Consider the following 16,908-nt stretch of genomic DNA (forward strand, 5'->3'; position numbering starts at 1 on the left):
GCAAATTCAAAGACCCTTTTCTAAAGGAACTTGTGCCTAGTGGGAAAAGACAAGTATGAATTGAATAATCACAAAAATACATGTAGAACTGCCACTGGGAAAAGTGTTTGGATGGAAAGGCACATGGCATTACAAGAACAGATAAAAAGAGTGCTTTCATTGACAGACGACTGGATAAGGAAGATATGGTACATATACACAATGGAATAATAATCATAAAAAAGAATGAAATAATGCCATTTGCAGCAACATGGATGGACATAGAGATTGTCATACTAAGTGAAGTAAGCGAAAGACAAATATTGTACAACATCACTTATATGTGGAATCTAAGATATGACACAAATGAACTTATTTATAAAACAGAAACAGACTCACAGACATAGAAAATAAGTTTATGGTCACCAAAGGGGAAAGTAGGGGGAGGGATAAATCAGGAATTTAGACTAGCAGACACAAACTACTATATATAAAATAGATAAACAAGGTCCTACTGTACAGCACAGGGAACTATGTTCAATGTCTTGTAATAAATCATAATGAAGAAGAATATATGTAAGTATAACTGAATCACTTTGTTGTACACCAGAAACTAACATAACATTGAAAATCAAATATACTTTAATAAAAAAAATTTTTTTTTAAAGAGTGCTCAACTTTGTTGGGAAGGCCAGGGAAGACTCTGACGAGGAACTCTCAACTGAGCTGAGATCCAAAGGGTGAGCGTGGGTAGAGAAGGTGGCTCCAGGAAGAAGGACAGACAGTGCAAAGTCCTATGGTGAGAAGAAACCTCTCAGATGATGGTGTTTCTCCATGACCTTTAAAGTCCTTTACTTTTTAAAAATTGTATTTATTTACCGAATGGGTGATCCATAAATGAAATACAATTCAAAAATAGGAAAGGGCATGGAGTGAAAGTAAGTCTCTCCTTCCTCTCTGACTTGCCAGAGACAAGTAACTGCCACAGGTTTTTCTGATCCTCCTGGAGGTAATAGATGCACCAACCAATATTCTATTTTCTTGCCTCCTTCATTCCTCCACCAAGCTGTAGCTCCCTCCATACCACTTAGTATCTTGGTTTATTCTCCAAATGGTAGATCTTGAGGTTTGAGAGAGCCTCACGTAGAGCTACCTTGCAGGTTTTTTAGTAGCCACACAGCAATGCATCGAAGGAGGCACATAGTTTATTTAGCCTCTTTTTTCCTGAAGCCATTTGGGAGGATTATAAGCAATGTAGTGATGAATAGCCCTGTATGTACATAATTTTGCACATTTTTTAGTAAATCTGTAATGCAAATTTTTGTTTCATTCCTTAAAAAATCTTTCATTTCATTTTCGATGACAAAAGTGACACATGGTTATAGGGAAATATTTAAACATTGCAGAAATACATCATGAAGAATGTGAAAGGACCCAAGAATTCCACCCTCCATAAATAACCACTATGACTATCAGTTTACTTAGGCGATTTCTAATCTAGAGCAATTGAGTAAGAAGGGACATGGCACAAAAAGCAGATAGTAGATTCCAGAATTTCTCTCTCTCTCTGGTTTAGGGCTCCTGTGGGAGAAGTTGCCAAAGAGAACTCATGCATTCCTCTGTTATTTTTAAGGGTTTTTAGCCTGGCTGGGCTCCATGGACGGCTTTGGAATATAGATTAATTTATCAACATATGTGTATTTTCCAAAGAAGGGGTCTATATCTTTCATCAGATTCTCAGAGGGATGTATGACCCCTAAAAGTTAAGAACCAACAGAGAGGCCATCAGGTAAGTTTCATTTTTGTTTAAGAATGATGTTAATCTTGGCAGAGGACTCTTCCAAGAGTTCCTAAATTCTTTTCTTTTTAAGATTTCATTTATTTATTAATTTATTTAAATCACTGAGTTTTTCATTTTGGAGTTTTTTTTTTTTTTTTTTTTTTGACGGGGGGCAGGAGGTAATTAGGTTTATTTATTTTTATTTTTTAATGGAGTTACTGGGGATTGAACCTTGGACCTTGTGTATGCTAAGCATGTGCTCTATCACTGAGCTATACCTTCCCCCAACTAAATTCTTAACAGAATTTGGACAAATGATTTAGCCTCATCTATAAAATAAGGATAATAATAGTCATTCTTAGGGTGGTTGTGAGAATCAAATAAGTTAGTATTTATAAGTACTTAGAAAAGTTTCTGTCCAAGAACAAGACTTACATACATGTTCATAAATTAACTCTAGTTCCCACATCCCCTGCCTCCCCAACCTCAACAAGAAAACCAAGGTCCGTAAGTAAAGAACAGCAGACTCTTGACAAGCGGCCCAGATCTCCTGAATAATTTCTACTGCAGAAACCTTCCCCAGAGCAGCATGCTAACCCTATCCAGGGATCAAAATGTATCTAGGTCATTTGAGGAAGTAGCTAAGCAAGGGGATGTTGAAGCACTGCAATAAAACCTATGTAAATTTTGCAGCTAGTAAGGGTAATGCTTTACCATAAAAAATGCAAATTATGTGGGATAGATAGATACATACATACATGCATGCATACATATGCCATATTTCCATAAGAAGTTATTTAATTTTCAACTGAGGGATTTTTCTTTCCAACAGCAAGAGAAGAAACTACCTCTGAATCAAAATATCTGAAAACTCACAGTTAGGATATGGAAGCAGCAAGAATTATGATTGCCTTATTCATTCCTCATCTTTACCCCCAAGAACCCCCCAAAAATACACACACACACACACACACACATATATGTATGTATTATTTTACTTACAGGATAATGCAGTTGAATTATGTTATCTAAAAGGCACCTTAAATATTCCACAGACTTGAGGATTGCTAAAAAAGCACCTGCACACTTGAATCCCAGATCCTTCATTTCTCTCCTTCTGTCTCATGATGCAGTGCAGTAGGGTCCCAGCCTGCACTGACTAAACTTTAGGCAGTGGAATGAACTCAGTTCTGTCTCACAAGTACTTACTGATCACGTGGTCTGTGCCAGGAGCTTTGCATAAAGCAAAGAGAAATCAGATGGAATCTCTGCCTCTGTGGGCTTGTCTGTAAAATAAGATGCTTAAATTAGATGATTAAGCCATCTTTCCCCAGTTCTGAGCTCTGTGATTCCTGTGAGGTTAAAGTAAAACCAAGCAAATGTTCTCCAACCAAAAGTTCTTCAGAAATACTTATCGATAGACTTCATATGATGATCAAATTGCTATTTAACCCACTTCCTCAAGGTGCTCCCTCCAGCACTTAAATCATTAATAATGTATCACGATTATTAATGATGTGCTATTTGTACAATGCTCCCTAATACCAAGAACTCTTCACAACTGCGGATCAGAGAGCACTGGTAGTCTCATCTCTATTTTTGCAGATAAGGAAACTGAGGTTGAGACAGGTGAAGATGGCAGAAGAGGCATTTGAACCAGGTCTGACTTCTCATGAAGGCTCCTTCAGCCCACATCACATCTCCACTTATGAAATGGCTACCATCCTTGCTGCGTCCAAGTCATCCCTCCCTTCTGCATGGGCAGAATCAGTCCTTCATATTTCCTTTATGGTACCCACACATCCTGTCCACCTCCAGCAGACTTCTGCTTTACCCTGGTGCAGGCCACATCCCACATCTCTTTGATGGGCCTGGGAGGCTGCTCTTGGGTGGATCTGGGCTCTGTGGACAGGCCTAAGAGTAAGCAGTTAGAAAACAGTCCCGCTTGCCTGACTGCTTGGTCCTATGCTGCCAGCACTGGCAGCTCTGTTCCCTGGGCCGGAAGCAGGAGCCCAGAGCTCTCTGTCCACCTTATCCCAGCATCAGCAGGCCCTGCATTGTTCATTTGAAACTCCCTGAAGAAAGCTGTAATCAGCTGAACTTGTTCTCTTTCAGGTTTTGATCTCAGCAAAGATGAATGGGTCATTTTAAGTGCTTCTGTGTGTGGCTTGGAGAGACATGCAGCCAAGGCTGCAGGGCCAGCCCCTCACCTCAGTCATACTGACCCATCTGAGGCCAGTCCCCAAGGGACATTTCCACTAGTAATGATAATAAAATGTACTTGTTTATTTTATTTATGGCAGGGGGAATATTTTTCAAAGCACAGCCACACACAGACAGGTTGGGGCAGGCATGACTGACCCTTCTTTATGGCTGAGAGAAGAAAGGATTAGGGATGGGAACTCAGGGTTCATGGAGCTATTAAGTTGCAAAGGTGAGACAGGAATGTAGATCTCCTAACACCAGGCCCTGGGATTGCAACATTCTTTCAGCCTTGGACCACCCTGTAGAGCTGGCCAGGTGTATCTTGGAGACGCTGTCTGCCCTTTTGGGGATCCAGTGCCCTGCAATAGCCAGCTGGGAAACCCCAATCTCATCAACAAGCTGAGACCTTTTCTCCCTCACTTTATCAAATCTCTCACTGTGTTTTTTGTTTTTAATTGTTTTGGTAACTTAGAGCTATTTATTTATTTTTATTGAAGTTGGTTTACAATGTGTTAATTTCTGCTGTACAGCATAATGATTCAGTTATACGTAAATATGTATATATTCCTTTTCATATTATTTTTCATTATAGGCTATTACGAGGTATTGAATGTAGTTGCCTGTGCTGTACAGTAGGACCTTGTTGTTTATCTATTTTATGTATAGTAGTTAATATCTGCAAATCCCTAACTCTAAGGGGGAAGGAAAGGAATTAAATATATTTGCATATAGATGTGAATTAATAAGTAATTATTTAATGTGCATGTCAGGGATACTTTGGAATCCCCAAACATAGGCCTTTGGGAAAGTGAAAGTTCAAGAACTACTCTGGGCACACAAAATATGTTTTATAATATAAATAAATATAAAGGTCTCTGCTCACTCTTAAACTCCATTCTAGATGCCCCACAGCATGGATGCCTGGGTGGGCCCCGGAAAGAGGAGGTTCTCAGACCCAGGACATCATTTAAGTTCTGAGACCATGACCAGTGACCCAGTGACAGTATGAAAAGTAGGCAGATAGGATGCAAAGGAGCTGAGACTGATTCGAGTAGGGACAGTGAATTAACCTGTGAGGCACAGCTCTGAGAATAGTCAGGTACAGGACACTGAAGACCAGTTCCCATAGATAAGCCTGAGGCTCTGAGCGGGGCTGAGTCACCCTAGAACTATTCAACCACATTCCCATCACTATGCCAACCAAGATGGAAAGGCTCTGCTCCGGTCCTTTGCTCCCTCACTCCCTACCCCTGCTTGTTCTGGAAGTCCAGACACACTTGTGCAGCAGGGGAGCACCAAAGAGTCCACTCTGAGACTCTAAGGCTCCTGCCAGGCTGGTAACTTTCAGAAGGAATTTTGGGGCTCTTTGGTTGACACCTTCACCAACCACTATTACGGGTCTTTCCAGGCCAGTCCTGAGCCTCCTGCTTCCTTCTCTCCTGTGATTGAGGTGTACACTTCTCAAACAGACTCATCTTCTTTTCTGTCTGCTCTGGACTTTCAGCTTCTCTGCAGTGCTCTCCCTGTGCCCAGACACTCGCTTCCATGCTAGCAGACCTCCCAGTAATGTGCCATCAGAATTCCCATTATCACTGGGAATGTGCTTGCTACACAGCTGGACAGTGATTCAGGCACCGTGCTAAGCACTTGGTTTGCATTATTTCTTTTAATCCTCCTAACCAGTTAATGATGTAAGCACTATTATTTCCAACTGTACAAATGAGGAAACTGACCACAGGCAGGTTAAGTAATTTGCCCCAAATCACACAACTGGAAATTGAAGCAACTAGGGTGTTCTTGCTAATACAATGTTCCAGTGCATAGCTCTTATTTTTGCAAGCTGTTGAAAGATGATTTCAAGTTGACTGATGGAGTCAAATAGAAAGCACATTAAACATTTTAATACATCTTTCCAAATTGCCCGCAAAAATGACTGTACAAATTATACCCCCATCAAAAACACATGAGAGCTCCTATGGCCAATGTCCCTGCCAATATTGAATATTTCTATTTTTCTTTCTTTCTTTTTCTTAATGGCAGTGCTGGGGATTGAACGTAGGACCTCGTGCATGGTAAGCATGTGCTCTACCACTGAGCTATACCCCCATTATTTCTGAATCTTATATCTTTGTGAGTTTAATAAGAAAATGATCTTGTTTTAACTTCTGTTCTTTGGTTAATAGTGGGGTTGAGCATATTCCCATGTTTATTGGCCAGTTATTGTTTTCTGCACAAACATGAATAGCACAACAGAAGTGACTTCCTCATAAAATCTGCATTTCCTTTATCCCCTGTTAGTTGATGGCATGATCATCCACCCATTACTCAAAATAGAAACCCAGGTATAGATTTTGGTTTTCCTTTTTCCCTTTCCCTCTACAGCTGGTCAATCAAGCTGCAAGGACTCCACCATGTAAATACCCCTGAGATGGACACCTTGCTGTCCCTAAGGCCTCCTCGATGGTGCAGTCCCTCGTCATTATTCTTGGAACGAACCTTCGGCACTGCTGCTGAGGTGACTACGCCATCTTCCGTCCCCCTAGGGGTAGGTGCTGCTACCCCTATTGTACATGTGTCCCCTAGCCTCCACCATGAGAGAGGACGGATTGTTTCAGCCCCTTCTCCATTGCCCCCGACTGCAAGGGCCTCTTAGTCCTACATTCCAACAGCCTCCGCACACCCCTCCACCATCTGTGGAAGACCCTCCCTGCGGGCCCAGGGCAGACTTTCCCAAGGAAGCCGCTGCGAGGCCAGAAAGCCCACGGCGAGACCACATAGGAGGAGAGTTCAGATTGTGACCCTGACTGCCTTGCTTTCTCTTTCTTTAATTTTTCTTTCTTTTTTAATATACTTTTTTCCTTTTTTTAACTCCACCTCCTCCTTTTTTTTTTTTTTTTTTTGCAAACCCTTGTTAACGGCTGATTTTCAATAGATGGCAGCGAGGGAGCCGCTCTGCTACGTACGACCCCCACCCCCCCAAAGCAGGTCGTCCCGAAATGGCTTAGCACCACGTTCCCCACGAACGTGCGGAGCGTGACGGGCGAGGGGGCGTCCGCCCTTCCGGCCGCGCCCCGCTTCCCAGGACCAAGACTCTCGGCGCCGGACTGCGGTCCCCACGCGCGGCGGGAAGCGCAGCGCCACGCGAGCGCGCGCGCGGCGGGGACCGCGAGCCTAACCCGTCCCGGCCCCTTCTCCTTTTCGCTGCGTCGGTCCCCATCTCCCTCTCCTTTGTGCTCCCCTTCTCTGCTGTTATTTTCCTGGTCTCTCTCTGCCCTACCGCCTCTCAGCCTCCATGTTTCCCCACTTGTTTCTCTGGCAGCTTTTCTAGCCCCAGGCATTTAACTGCCTCCCTGCCTCCTTCCAGAGAGAACAGGGTCTCGGGCCCCCGAGGAAGAGGGAGAAGGGACACCACGCAGTCCTCCACGGAGGCCGGGAAACAACTGCTCCGTTCTTCTACCCTCGCTCCCGGGACAGGCCAGGCGGGGCGCACCCCAGCGTCCCCCGGACCCGCGCGCGCACGCCCGAAGGCTCACCGCTACCACAGGCGGGCCGTCCCGGTGTCAGGAGCCCACGTCCCCCGCTCAAGCTGCCGTCGCCCGTGTCCCTGCCCTCGCCATTACCCTGAGGCGGCTCTTGGCCCCATTCCCGAAGCCAGCCAGGAGGACCTTTGCCCCTGAGCGCCCGTCCTTCGGGGACCCTCGCCCCCCCCCGCCCCACCCCCCACGCCTCCGTCCGCACCCCGGGCCCCACGCCCACCTGGGTGCCACACGGAGGCCGGGCTTCTCCCGCCGTCAGTCTGGCAGCGCCCGGAAGCGGGCCTGCCGTGAGGAGACTTCGGACGGACGGAGATTCGTCGGACAACTCCCCAGAGACAGGTACCGCTAATCCTCCTCAGAGGGAGGCTGACTTTCCTCGTGGTGCCAACTTTTTAAAATGCTTCTTCTTAGAACCTCTTTAAGCACGTCTGAGGTACAGAAGAGGCGAGCCGGGGGTGACAGTGAGGCATGGGGCAGAGGGGCTGGAGCAAACGGGCTCTCCCCGCCTGGACCTGGACGGGTTCTGCAGGCGCAAGGGGCTGTCTCTGAGGGAGGCAAGGCATCAGGTGGAACCCAGTGGACGTCAGTCCGGGACTCAGAATCTTTGGTGAGGCGTACGACTTAGGTCCTGCTTTAGTGGGCGAGCCTGTAGCCTGGTTTAGCGAAGCCCCGTGTGGTCCTCCCGCGGAGGCCTGCGCTCTGGCCACGCCCCCACCTGAGGGGCGGGGCTCCCAGGCCCGCCGCGCCCTCGCCGCGCCTCGCCGCTCCCTGCGGGCGGGGACAGTTGACGGCCTCAGCGCTTTGGGGCGCCCGCAGCTGAGAAGGAACGGTACGCCTTCCTTCCCGAACGGCTGACCTGTGGGCCTCCTTGCTCCCACCCCTGGCTCAAGAGCCTGTTAAGATCGGATTTCCTTTCAGTTATAGATGCGTTTACTCTCCGTTTCGTTGAGTTCGTTTTAAACAAAAGTAAAAAAACGAAGTCAGCATCTGTTTTGTGATACTCCTGAAGCCGCATCGCGGTCTAGGCCTCTGCAGCTGGCTCTTGTTTGCACCACGATTCAAGAGTCTCCACCACCACAGAGGGGTGCTTCTCAAACTTGAGAGTGCTCCAGGATCACCCAGGGTATTTGTTAAACACGCATATTCCTGGGCTGCTCTTCTCACCTGCTGAATCACAATCTCTGGGTGATGGGACCCAGGTTTGTATGTTTTTAACCAGCTGCCCAGGGGTTCTGTTGTGTAATGAAGCTCAAATCAATGACTTATATAGGGTGTGAGAAGGTGGGCTCTGCGTGGGAGGCTTGGGCTATAATCCTCTGCTGGGTGACTTTGGGAGAGTGTCTTAACTGTTCTGTGCTTCAGTTTTCTCGTCTGCAAATTGGGGCTGACAGTACCTCCCTGAGGGATTTTTGAAAAGAATGAACAGAGTAATGTGTGCAAATCCCATCTAGGACAGTGCCTTCACTCAACAAGTGCTTAATAGAATTGTTCTCAAGAATTGTTCTCCTGCTGGAGGAACAGGAGCTCCCAGAGTCCTGCCTGCTATTAGGTAGGGGGTTTCATATCCTGAACAGGGTCTTTGTGATTGTGACTGAACAGGGCTGGAGGCAGGAGGTGACAAAGTACTGCTGCAGGCATCTCATTAAGTTTTCAAAACTATATCTTCCCACAGACAGGCAGCTCCCATGGGCAGGGTCCATTTGCCCTGCTCCTCTGCAACCCTTCCGACCCCTAGCAGAGAGAATGATGGGGTCTCAAAAAGGCTGGCTCAGGTACCCTGGCCCTTTCCTCCCTGCCAGCCAAGGCCAAAGGGCTTCTGTTTTGGTATTTGAATCCTTTCTGAAGTAGCAACGCTATCCCCAAAGCCCCTTTTCTCCTGCCTCCAGACGGTCCAGACGCTGCTTGGCCCTCATCCCACAGTAAACTCCTGGGCCTGTATTTAAAAGTCACATGACCCCACGCCTGACACAGGCCAAGCACTTCACACATACCCTCCCCGCAACTCCACAAAACAGGTGGTGTCATTGTCCCCATTTTTCATCTGAGAGAAATAAAGTTCAGGGAAGTCCTGTCACTTCTTTAAGTCCATACAGCTACTGGATGGTGGGGTGAGGATTTGAACCCAGGTCTCACTCCAGAGTCTACCCTTAACCTCCACGGTCCTCTGGGCAGGCACCTGCCTCTGTGTCCTCTTCCAGCATCTGGCCAGTGAGCCACGCTGCAGGGTGTCCCCTGCTTGTACTCTCCATTCTTTCTTCCGAAACTCTTGCTAGCTCTGTTATCTTGGCCAAGTTAGTTAGCATCTCTGGGCCTCAGTTTCTCGTCTATAAAGTCAGACTCGTAAGCAACCTAATCATGGGGTTATTGTGAGGACAGTGTGCGGGGCTTAGCTGTGTGCCAGCCCCAGTCATTTATAACGTCATTTATATATGACATCTCTATTATTTATAGTGATTACCCTACATCTTCATCTTTTAGGGCAGCAGTTGGGTAAACCACAGCCTGTGGGTCAAATCTGGCCCACCACGTATTTTTGTATGGCCTTTGAGATGAGAACAGTTTTTATATTTTTAAATGGTTGAAAAAAATTCAAAGAATAATAATATTTTATGACATGTGAAAATTATATGCAACTCAAATTTCAGTGTCCAAAAATAAAGTCTTATTAAAATACACCACGCTCATGCTTACACATTGTCTGTGGTTACTTTCATTCTACAATGGCAGACTTGAGTAGTAGTATGGCCAGCAAAGCCAGAACTATTTACTATCTGATCCTTTACAGAAAATGTTTGCCAACCACTGTGCTTTTACATAAGGAGGGAAAAGAAATTTTTGTCTGCTGAAATCACTGTTATTTTGAAATTCTTATCCAGAGTCAACCTTAATCGTAACTGATGCAGTCTTCAAGGTGTCTTTTGGTGATAACTGCCTCTTTTCTTCCCTTTCCAGAGGTTCTTGAGCTTTGTTTTAATAGACTTTCCCAGTGTCAAAGTGTGGGGAGCTTTGGGGGGGGGGGTATCTGTCGCTGGTGATGCAGAAGGTGGAGCAGGAGGCGGTGAGGAGGGCAGGCTTGCTGAGGGCTGATTTCTGTGCTCACCTCCCTCAGCCAGCAAAGTAATGGCAGTTCCCGTCTTCGGCTTAGCCCCAAGCCAAGCACACGCGAAGAGGTTTTAATTTATTTCTATTTTTTATTTCTTAAGCTAGCTGTTTCATTTTCATCATTTATGCTCTGATAGTTACCCAAGTGCTGAGGGCAAGCGCTGCCTTTATAAAATGGAGAACTGGTCACTTGTCCCCCCCCTCCTTTAAAACTTGTGTTGCCCAACGTCTCACATTGCCCATAAAGCAAAGCTCAACGTCTTTAGTCCAGCCGGAAACCCCTTCACAGTCTGGCTGAAGCCAGCCTCTTCATTGCATCCCCTACCTCTCGGAAAACCAGAAGAGCAGCCACTGCGAGGTACCAGCCTTCCAGGGGCATCCTGTTCCACTGGGTATTATACAGATTTGCCACTAGAGGGACCCTTCTCAGAGTTGAAAACGTGTGTGTGTGTGTGTGTGCGCGCGTGTATGTGTGGGGCTGGGCGTCAGGGCTTCATAACCAGCGTCCTCACCCAAGAGCAGGTGGTAAAAGATGCTGACCTGGCCTGGGGCCCTGAGTGTTGACTCTGGCAGACTGGATCAGACTCTAGGAGCTAGGGGGAGGGCAGAAGAGGGAGAGGGAGCCCTGGAAAATCTGGCCCAGACCTCCCTTGCTCTCCTAACACTACAAATCCAAGCACTGAATAGACAAGCATCCTTTTTTTTTTTTTTTTTTTTGAGTTAGGGCTCAAGTCATTTACTTTCCTAACTCAGGAACTCAGGAATCAAATAGATTGAAATATCACAGTATCCCTCTCTATCTCGATGTACTTTCCAAAGGCAGAAATCAAATGGATTAGAATGGTGAGGGATATTTCTACTTTCTCTTTTAGGAGAAAAAAATACATTGAGATGTATGATAAAATGTTTTCCACCTGATAACCAATGAGTCTGTATTTTATAAAAATGTAATTACCAGGCTTATGGAATTAAATTTATTACTTGAGTCATGTTTATTAAGACATTGCATCTTTCATTTTTTATTTTTGATTTTTTAATGGAGGTACTGGGGATTAAACCCAGGACCCTGCACATGCTCAGCATAGGCTCTACCACTGAGCTATACCCAGCCCCCAAGATACTGCATCTTTCAGGCTGCTTATATATTTTAATTCTGTAGAACCAGGATGTTGACAAGATGGCTTGTAATTGTCATTTTTTTCATGGCCATATGTTGGCTGCTAGAGAATCAAGTTCAGTTTCCTCAAAAGATGTTCGAGACCCTCCACAATATTACCCATGTTTTCCTATCCAGCTAAGCCGTCTTACTGCCTCCCCACACATACCTATTCATTTCTCACCTTTGCTATCAGTTTCCCATGCTAGGATCTCACCTATCTTTCTCCTGTGCCTTCCAAATATAATCCCTTCTTTAGAGAGAAACCTAGCTCTTCTGAACTGAAACCCTCGGTGAATACCACAGACTGTAACACTGTAGAACTTCCTCCACCTTTTTCCTTCCTGAAAGTACATGTGCATAAGCATCCCTCCTTAATAAAACCATAAGCTACTTAAAGGCGAGGACTGGGACGCTTCCTTCTTCTTTTTTCACTTCGTTATCCAGGGTCAGGCTAGTAGCAGACTTTCAATAAATATCTCTGGATCACTGCTAAAGTTGCCAGTTGTGCAAAGGCAGACATTCGAGTTAGAAGCACACCAGGACCAAATGGGAACCAGAGATAATCAAATCCTGTGAAATGCAATTTCCTGTTTTGTGTAATGCCAGAGTCAAGTATTTCTACCACATCTCCTAGGAAATATAGAAAGAATTGAAACTGAAAAAATGTATGGAAGCCAAACCGAAAGGCGGCTAAGGAAACAGAAACAAAGCACAGGTGTTTCTGGCCACAGAAACAGGAGTGTTTCCACTCCTACTCCTGCCCCAGGGTACCAGTCTCAGAGTAAGTCCAGCCTTTTCCAAGATCAGAGCTCTGGGTGAGCCCTGAGCCTGCCCCTCCGGTGCAGGTGTGCCTCTCATTCCTCTCTTTCCTTTGGTCTTTGTTAACATTGAAACCCTCTGCAGGTGAGAGGCTGACTGGAGGGTGCTCTCTGAACAGCTAAGGCAAAGGGCCAAGGGCCAGATGGCAGGTCCTGTGTCTGGAAGGATGCTGTGTGGCTTTGCGTGGGGGCCGCCGGCTCCAGTCCCAACCTTCTGAGGGGTCTCCGGCCTGGCAGGTCTGGGGGCGGCAGCAGCGGCAGGGCAGTGTTCTGACTGCATTTCCCAGAGTGTTCTGCCAGCTGCTCTTGGTGGGAGTCTACCTCTGGGAAGTAGCCAAAAGTAGAAGAAACCAGCCTGCACCGTCTCTCACCCTTGGCGGGGCCTCTGGCAGCATTAGCAGTGACAGGAGTGTGGGTTCCTGGCTCCCACCCAGGGTGGCAAGCAGCTCCATCAGTGGCAGTAGTGGGGGTCAGTGGGCTTCACATCCCGATGTCTGGGTCATCCCTTCTCTCTCTGCCCTGCCTACCCCCTCAATACCCTTGCAGCCAGCTCTCTGCATGAAATGTGTAGAGCAGGTGCAGATTTCCCAACTGGACCTTGCTAATATAGATGCCAGGTTAAACAGTCCAAAACCTGGATGCTGTGGACAGGACAAAGGCCCCAGGTGTGGGCCCAAACTAGGCAGAAAAGCGAGGAAATGCAGTGTGGAAGGCATATCAGACCAGGAGGACGGCCACCTACAGGAAGCTTCCTCCACTGTTCACAGGCCACGGAGTGAGCATGAGAGAGCCAGCAAGGGCCTGGGCTGGATGTCAGGTCAGCCCAAGTACAAGATCAGGGACTGTCCTGAGAAGGGGTTCAGAAGGAGGAGAGGAATGGAGAGGACACACAGGCAGTGGATGGAAGAGAGGGGCCGCCAAGGGGCAAAGGGGTGGCCACACTCCCAAAGACACTGCCATTTCACTGCGTGGCTCAGGGCTGGACTTCTAGCAGAGTGATCAGAAAGCAGGGTTTCAGGCTGTAGCTGAAGATCACACGTCGGAGTTAAGGTGGATTTGATAATACACTCTACTTTGATAATAGAGTTAAAATGGATTTGGTGTGACTTTAAAAAATTAAGATTTTGTTTAGGCTATGAAGTTTGGTGTTATCCCAATAGAAATTCTTTTTATTTCTCTCTCTCAATGTTTCTCAGTCACTAGGCTGGACTTGCTTCTAACAAATAACATGCTGTAAAGGTGGTGAGATGTCACTTCCAAGAATAGGTTATAATAGACTGTGACTTCTGTCTTGCTAGTGCTGTCTCTCCCTGGCTGGCTCTGATACCATCCCTGTGAGCTGTCCTATGGAGAAGTCCATGTGGCAGGAAACTGAAGGTGGCCACTGGCCCACAGCCCATGAGAACTGGATCTTGCCAAGAGCCTCATGAGTGAGCTTGGGAGGAGATACCTTCCCAGTTGAGTCTTGAAAATTCTGCAGCCCTAACACCTTGATGACAGAGAACCTAGCTAAGCCACACCCAGATTCTGGACAGATAGAAACCACGAGATAATAAATGTTGTAAACCTGGGAGTGAAGGGGTAATTTGTTACATAGCGTAGACAACTCATACAGACACTCTACCCTGAGTCCAGCCAAGATGACGGCTTCTGTCCCCTTCCCTCGCCATCTGCAGAGCCAGAGCATGGGCCCCATTCAGCAGTGGATGGACAGAGATAAATGACCAATGATCCACTCAGAGACTGACCGCAAGGAGAGGCAGGATCCTTTGGAAGGAGGAGGAGCAAAGGAGAGAAATAAACTAAAATGGAGCAGGGGGAGGGGGCAGTGAAGGAGGGGTTCCAAGAGGAAGGGTCCCTGAGAGCTGAGAGCTAGGCTCTGTTAGAGGGGCTGGCAGGGTTGAGAGGAGGTGGTGAGTGTTCATCAGTCCTGAACTTCAGCCACAAACTTGGGCATAGGAAAAAGATGACATTTCCTTTGCTATTTTCAGACAAAACTTCATTGTACCTCTAAGTCTTCCTCGTGACAGGCAATCACTCCTGGGACCTATGCCACTTTCCCAAGGTGGGGCAAAGGTTCTGGGTCCTTCCTGGGGCAACACCCCAATCTCTTAGTTTGTATCACACCTTCAGGTCTGCTGGAACTGCTGGTCCTTCCCCTACTTGGAGCATGGGAATCTTGGCAAGCCAGACCCAAGCCTGGAATCCTCTCTGGGCAATGCTTCCCTCCAAGGTCCTGCCATCACCTTGGGCTCTCCCAGGGAGCAGACTCTAGTCCTGTCTCTTACTGGAAATCCCTGACCCTTCTCCCCTGAATTCCTTTGGGTCAGGGGCAATCCTTCCTCTCTCTCTCTCTCTTGCTCTCTGCTTCCCTTGGATCCCTCCATCTCTTCTCAATAGGCCTACGCTTTTGGAAATAAAAGCCAGGAAGTAACTACCACTTCTTGCCCTGCTCCACATCCCCACTGATGCAAGGAATCAGAGTTCCATTCTATTCTGTTCTTCCTGCTCAGATGGGGGAAGAGAGAAGGGGAACTATGGGGAGAAAAAGGTAAATTAATTTCTTCAAAACTTCTGCCAGAGATGAACATGTGGAGAAGCCATAGCCCTTCTGTAGCCTTCCTGCCAGTGCGCCCTAGTCTGAGTCTCACCAGGAAGAAACGATCAGACAACTTCAGACTGAGGAACAGCCTACAAAACCCCTGCCTGTGCTCGTCAAAAATGTCAGCGTCATGAAGGAAGAAAGGCCAGGAACTGCCCTGGAATAAAGGAGACTCAGAAAGACATGACATCTAAATAAAATGGTGATCTGGAATTGGAACCAGGATCAGGAGAAAGAATGCTAAGAGGACATTATGGAGATCAATGTCAAAATTTGAATATCCTGTCTATATCATAGAATGGTATTACATTTCCTCAGTCTGTTGCTTGTGTTGTCATTATGTAAGAAAATAACCTTGTTGAGATACACACTGAAGTACACAGTTCAAGGGAAAGAGGTAAGACGTCTTCAACTGACTCTCGAGTGGTTAAACAAAGGCTATACGGGAACGTTGGATAGCTCTTAGAGAGAGGAGGCAGATTCACAAGCAACGCATCAGAACGAGTAGGACCAAAACAGACAAAAGCTACGGGGGCAACCACTTTAAGGTGCTGAGACGGGAGACGGAGCAGGTGGTGAAAGCCACATGAGATGCTCCCAGAATGAAAAACTGTGAAGGATGCCGGATTGGCGTGGAAAGGGGGAGGTGACAAGAATTGGAGTCAGCTAGAGGAGTGTTACAGGGATGGATGCATCTGAGGACTCTGCAGAATTGACAGGATTCTGCTGAGTGCTGGGTGGGATGAAAGCAGAGAGTTCGCTGACCAGGTGTGTGTCTGGGATTGGTTTTGGGTAGGATGTTTGGGAAGATAAAAAGTGAAGAAGTGTCCCACGTTCTTGCCCACTTGGAAAGTAGTGGGTGAGACAACTTCTAATTATTGAATGAGATTTGAACAAGTAAGGCAGGCAAGGAGGGCTTAGACTGGAAACTGGCTGCAGCCTATGCAGTGTTGGCAGGAGACCAGTACGGTGGCTCAGCTGCCTCTCCTCTGGTGGAATCCTCTCCGCCAAGGCAGTTAGTTCAGACAGAGGGTGATGAACGACAGGCTGCTTGCTCCTGGACCTGGGCACTTCTCAAAAGCCAATCCAGAAAAGGCTATATAATCAGACAGGTGAAGTGTTGGCCGTTGTACTAGAGTGTCATGCAAATCCAGGCCACACTCCCAGCCGCTCCATCCTTCCACATGGATGTGGGCAGAATAGGCAGGTGACAGCCCAGGGCCCCCTCCTGAGGAAACCCTCTGTGGTACTGGGGAAATGCAGATGCGCAGGGAATGGTGTGAAAAGGGTCTGGGGTCTGCGGGTACCACTAGGTTCAAACCCTGAAAGGCAGCTCCAGGCTCTCACTGCAGCCAACCATGCCTGGTACCCAAGCGTCATCCCATTGCTGTGTCGAGCAGGCTGAGAGCAGCACTGCAAATGTTCTTAACTCGAGTAAGGGATGCTGGCACAGTAGGATCCAGAAGGCTGAGCGAAGCAGCTTGAGACCTCCACTAACCCTCCCCTGGGAGGGAGTGGTCAGGGAATTGGGGCTCCACAGCTTAAATTCACAGCTTCCCCAGAAATGAAGGAGTAGAAGGAGAGGTAAACAGCAGTAAGGTAGCTGTGAGGTGCAATGGAATTACAGCAGGTTTGTATTTAATTCAACACATCCAATTTCTGGGCTAGTGGCTGCAGTAGAGGCAGAGGGAGAGAGAGGCATGAGAAAGAGGGGAGATTGAGGGCAA

General features: G+C 47.0%; 2 long non-coding RNA genes across 4 annotated transcripts in view; one reads left to right on the top strand and one right to left on the bottom strand.

The window, feature by feature from the left end:
* Positions 1 to 592: 592 nt before the first annotated feature.
* LOC116664074 lies at positions 593 to 7,574 on the bottom strand. 2 transcript variants are annotated; one of them, XR_004320408.1, is made up of 3 exons: positions 7,498 to 7,574; positions 2,969 to 3,045; positions 593 to 773 (listed from the first exon to the last, which is right to left on the bottom strand). It is a non-coding gene; the product is annotated as an uncharacterized LOC116664074 (long non-coding RNA). The 2 variants fall into 2 exon arrangements; XR_004320407.1 differs by having other exon boundaries at positions 593 to 1,249.
* LOC116664073 overlaps positions 6,751 to 16,908 on the top strand; it is a 77,459-nt gene continuing 67,301 nt past the window's right edge. For both annotated transcript variants that reach the window (XR_004320402.1, XR_004320406.1), the window contains exon 1: positions 6,751 to 7,839. This is a non-coding gene — a long non-coding RNA (uncharacterized LOC116664073). The remainder of the gene's footprint in view (positions 7,840 to 16,908) is intronic.

The sequence above is a fragment of the Camelus ferus genome, chromosome 6 (genome assembly GCF_009834535.1).
Source record: "Camelus ferus isolate YT-003-E chromosome 6, BCGSAC_Cfer_1.0, whole genome shotgun sequence".
Classification (NCBI taxonomy): domain Eukaryota; kingdom Metazoa; phylum Chordata; class Mammalia; order Artiodactyla; family Camelidae; genus Camelus; species Camelus ferus.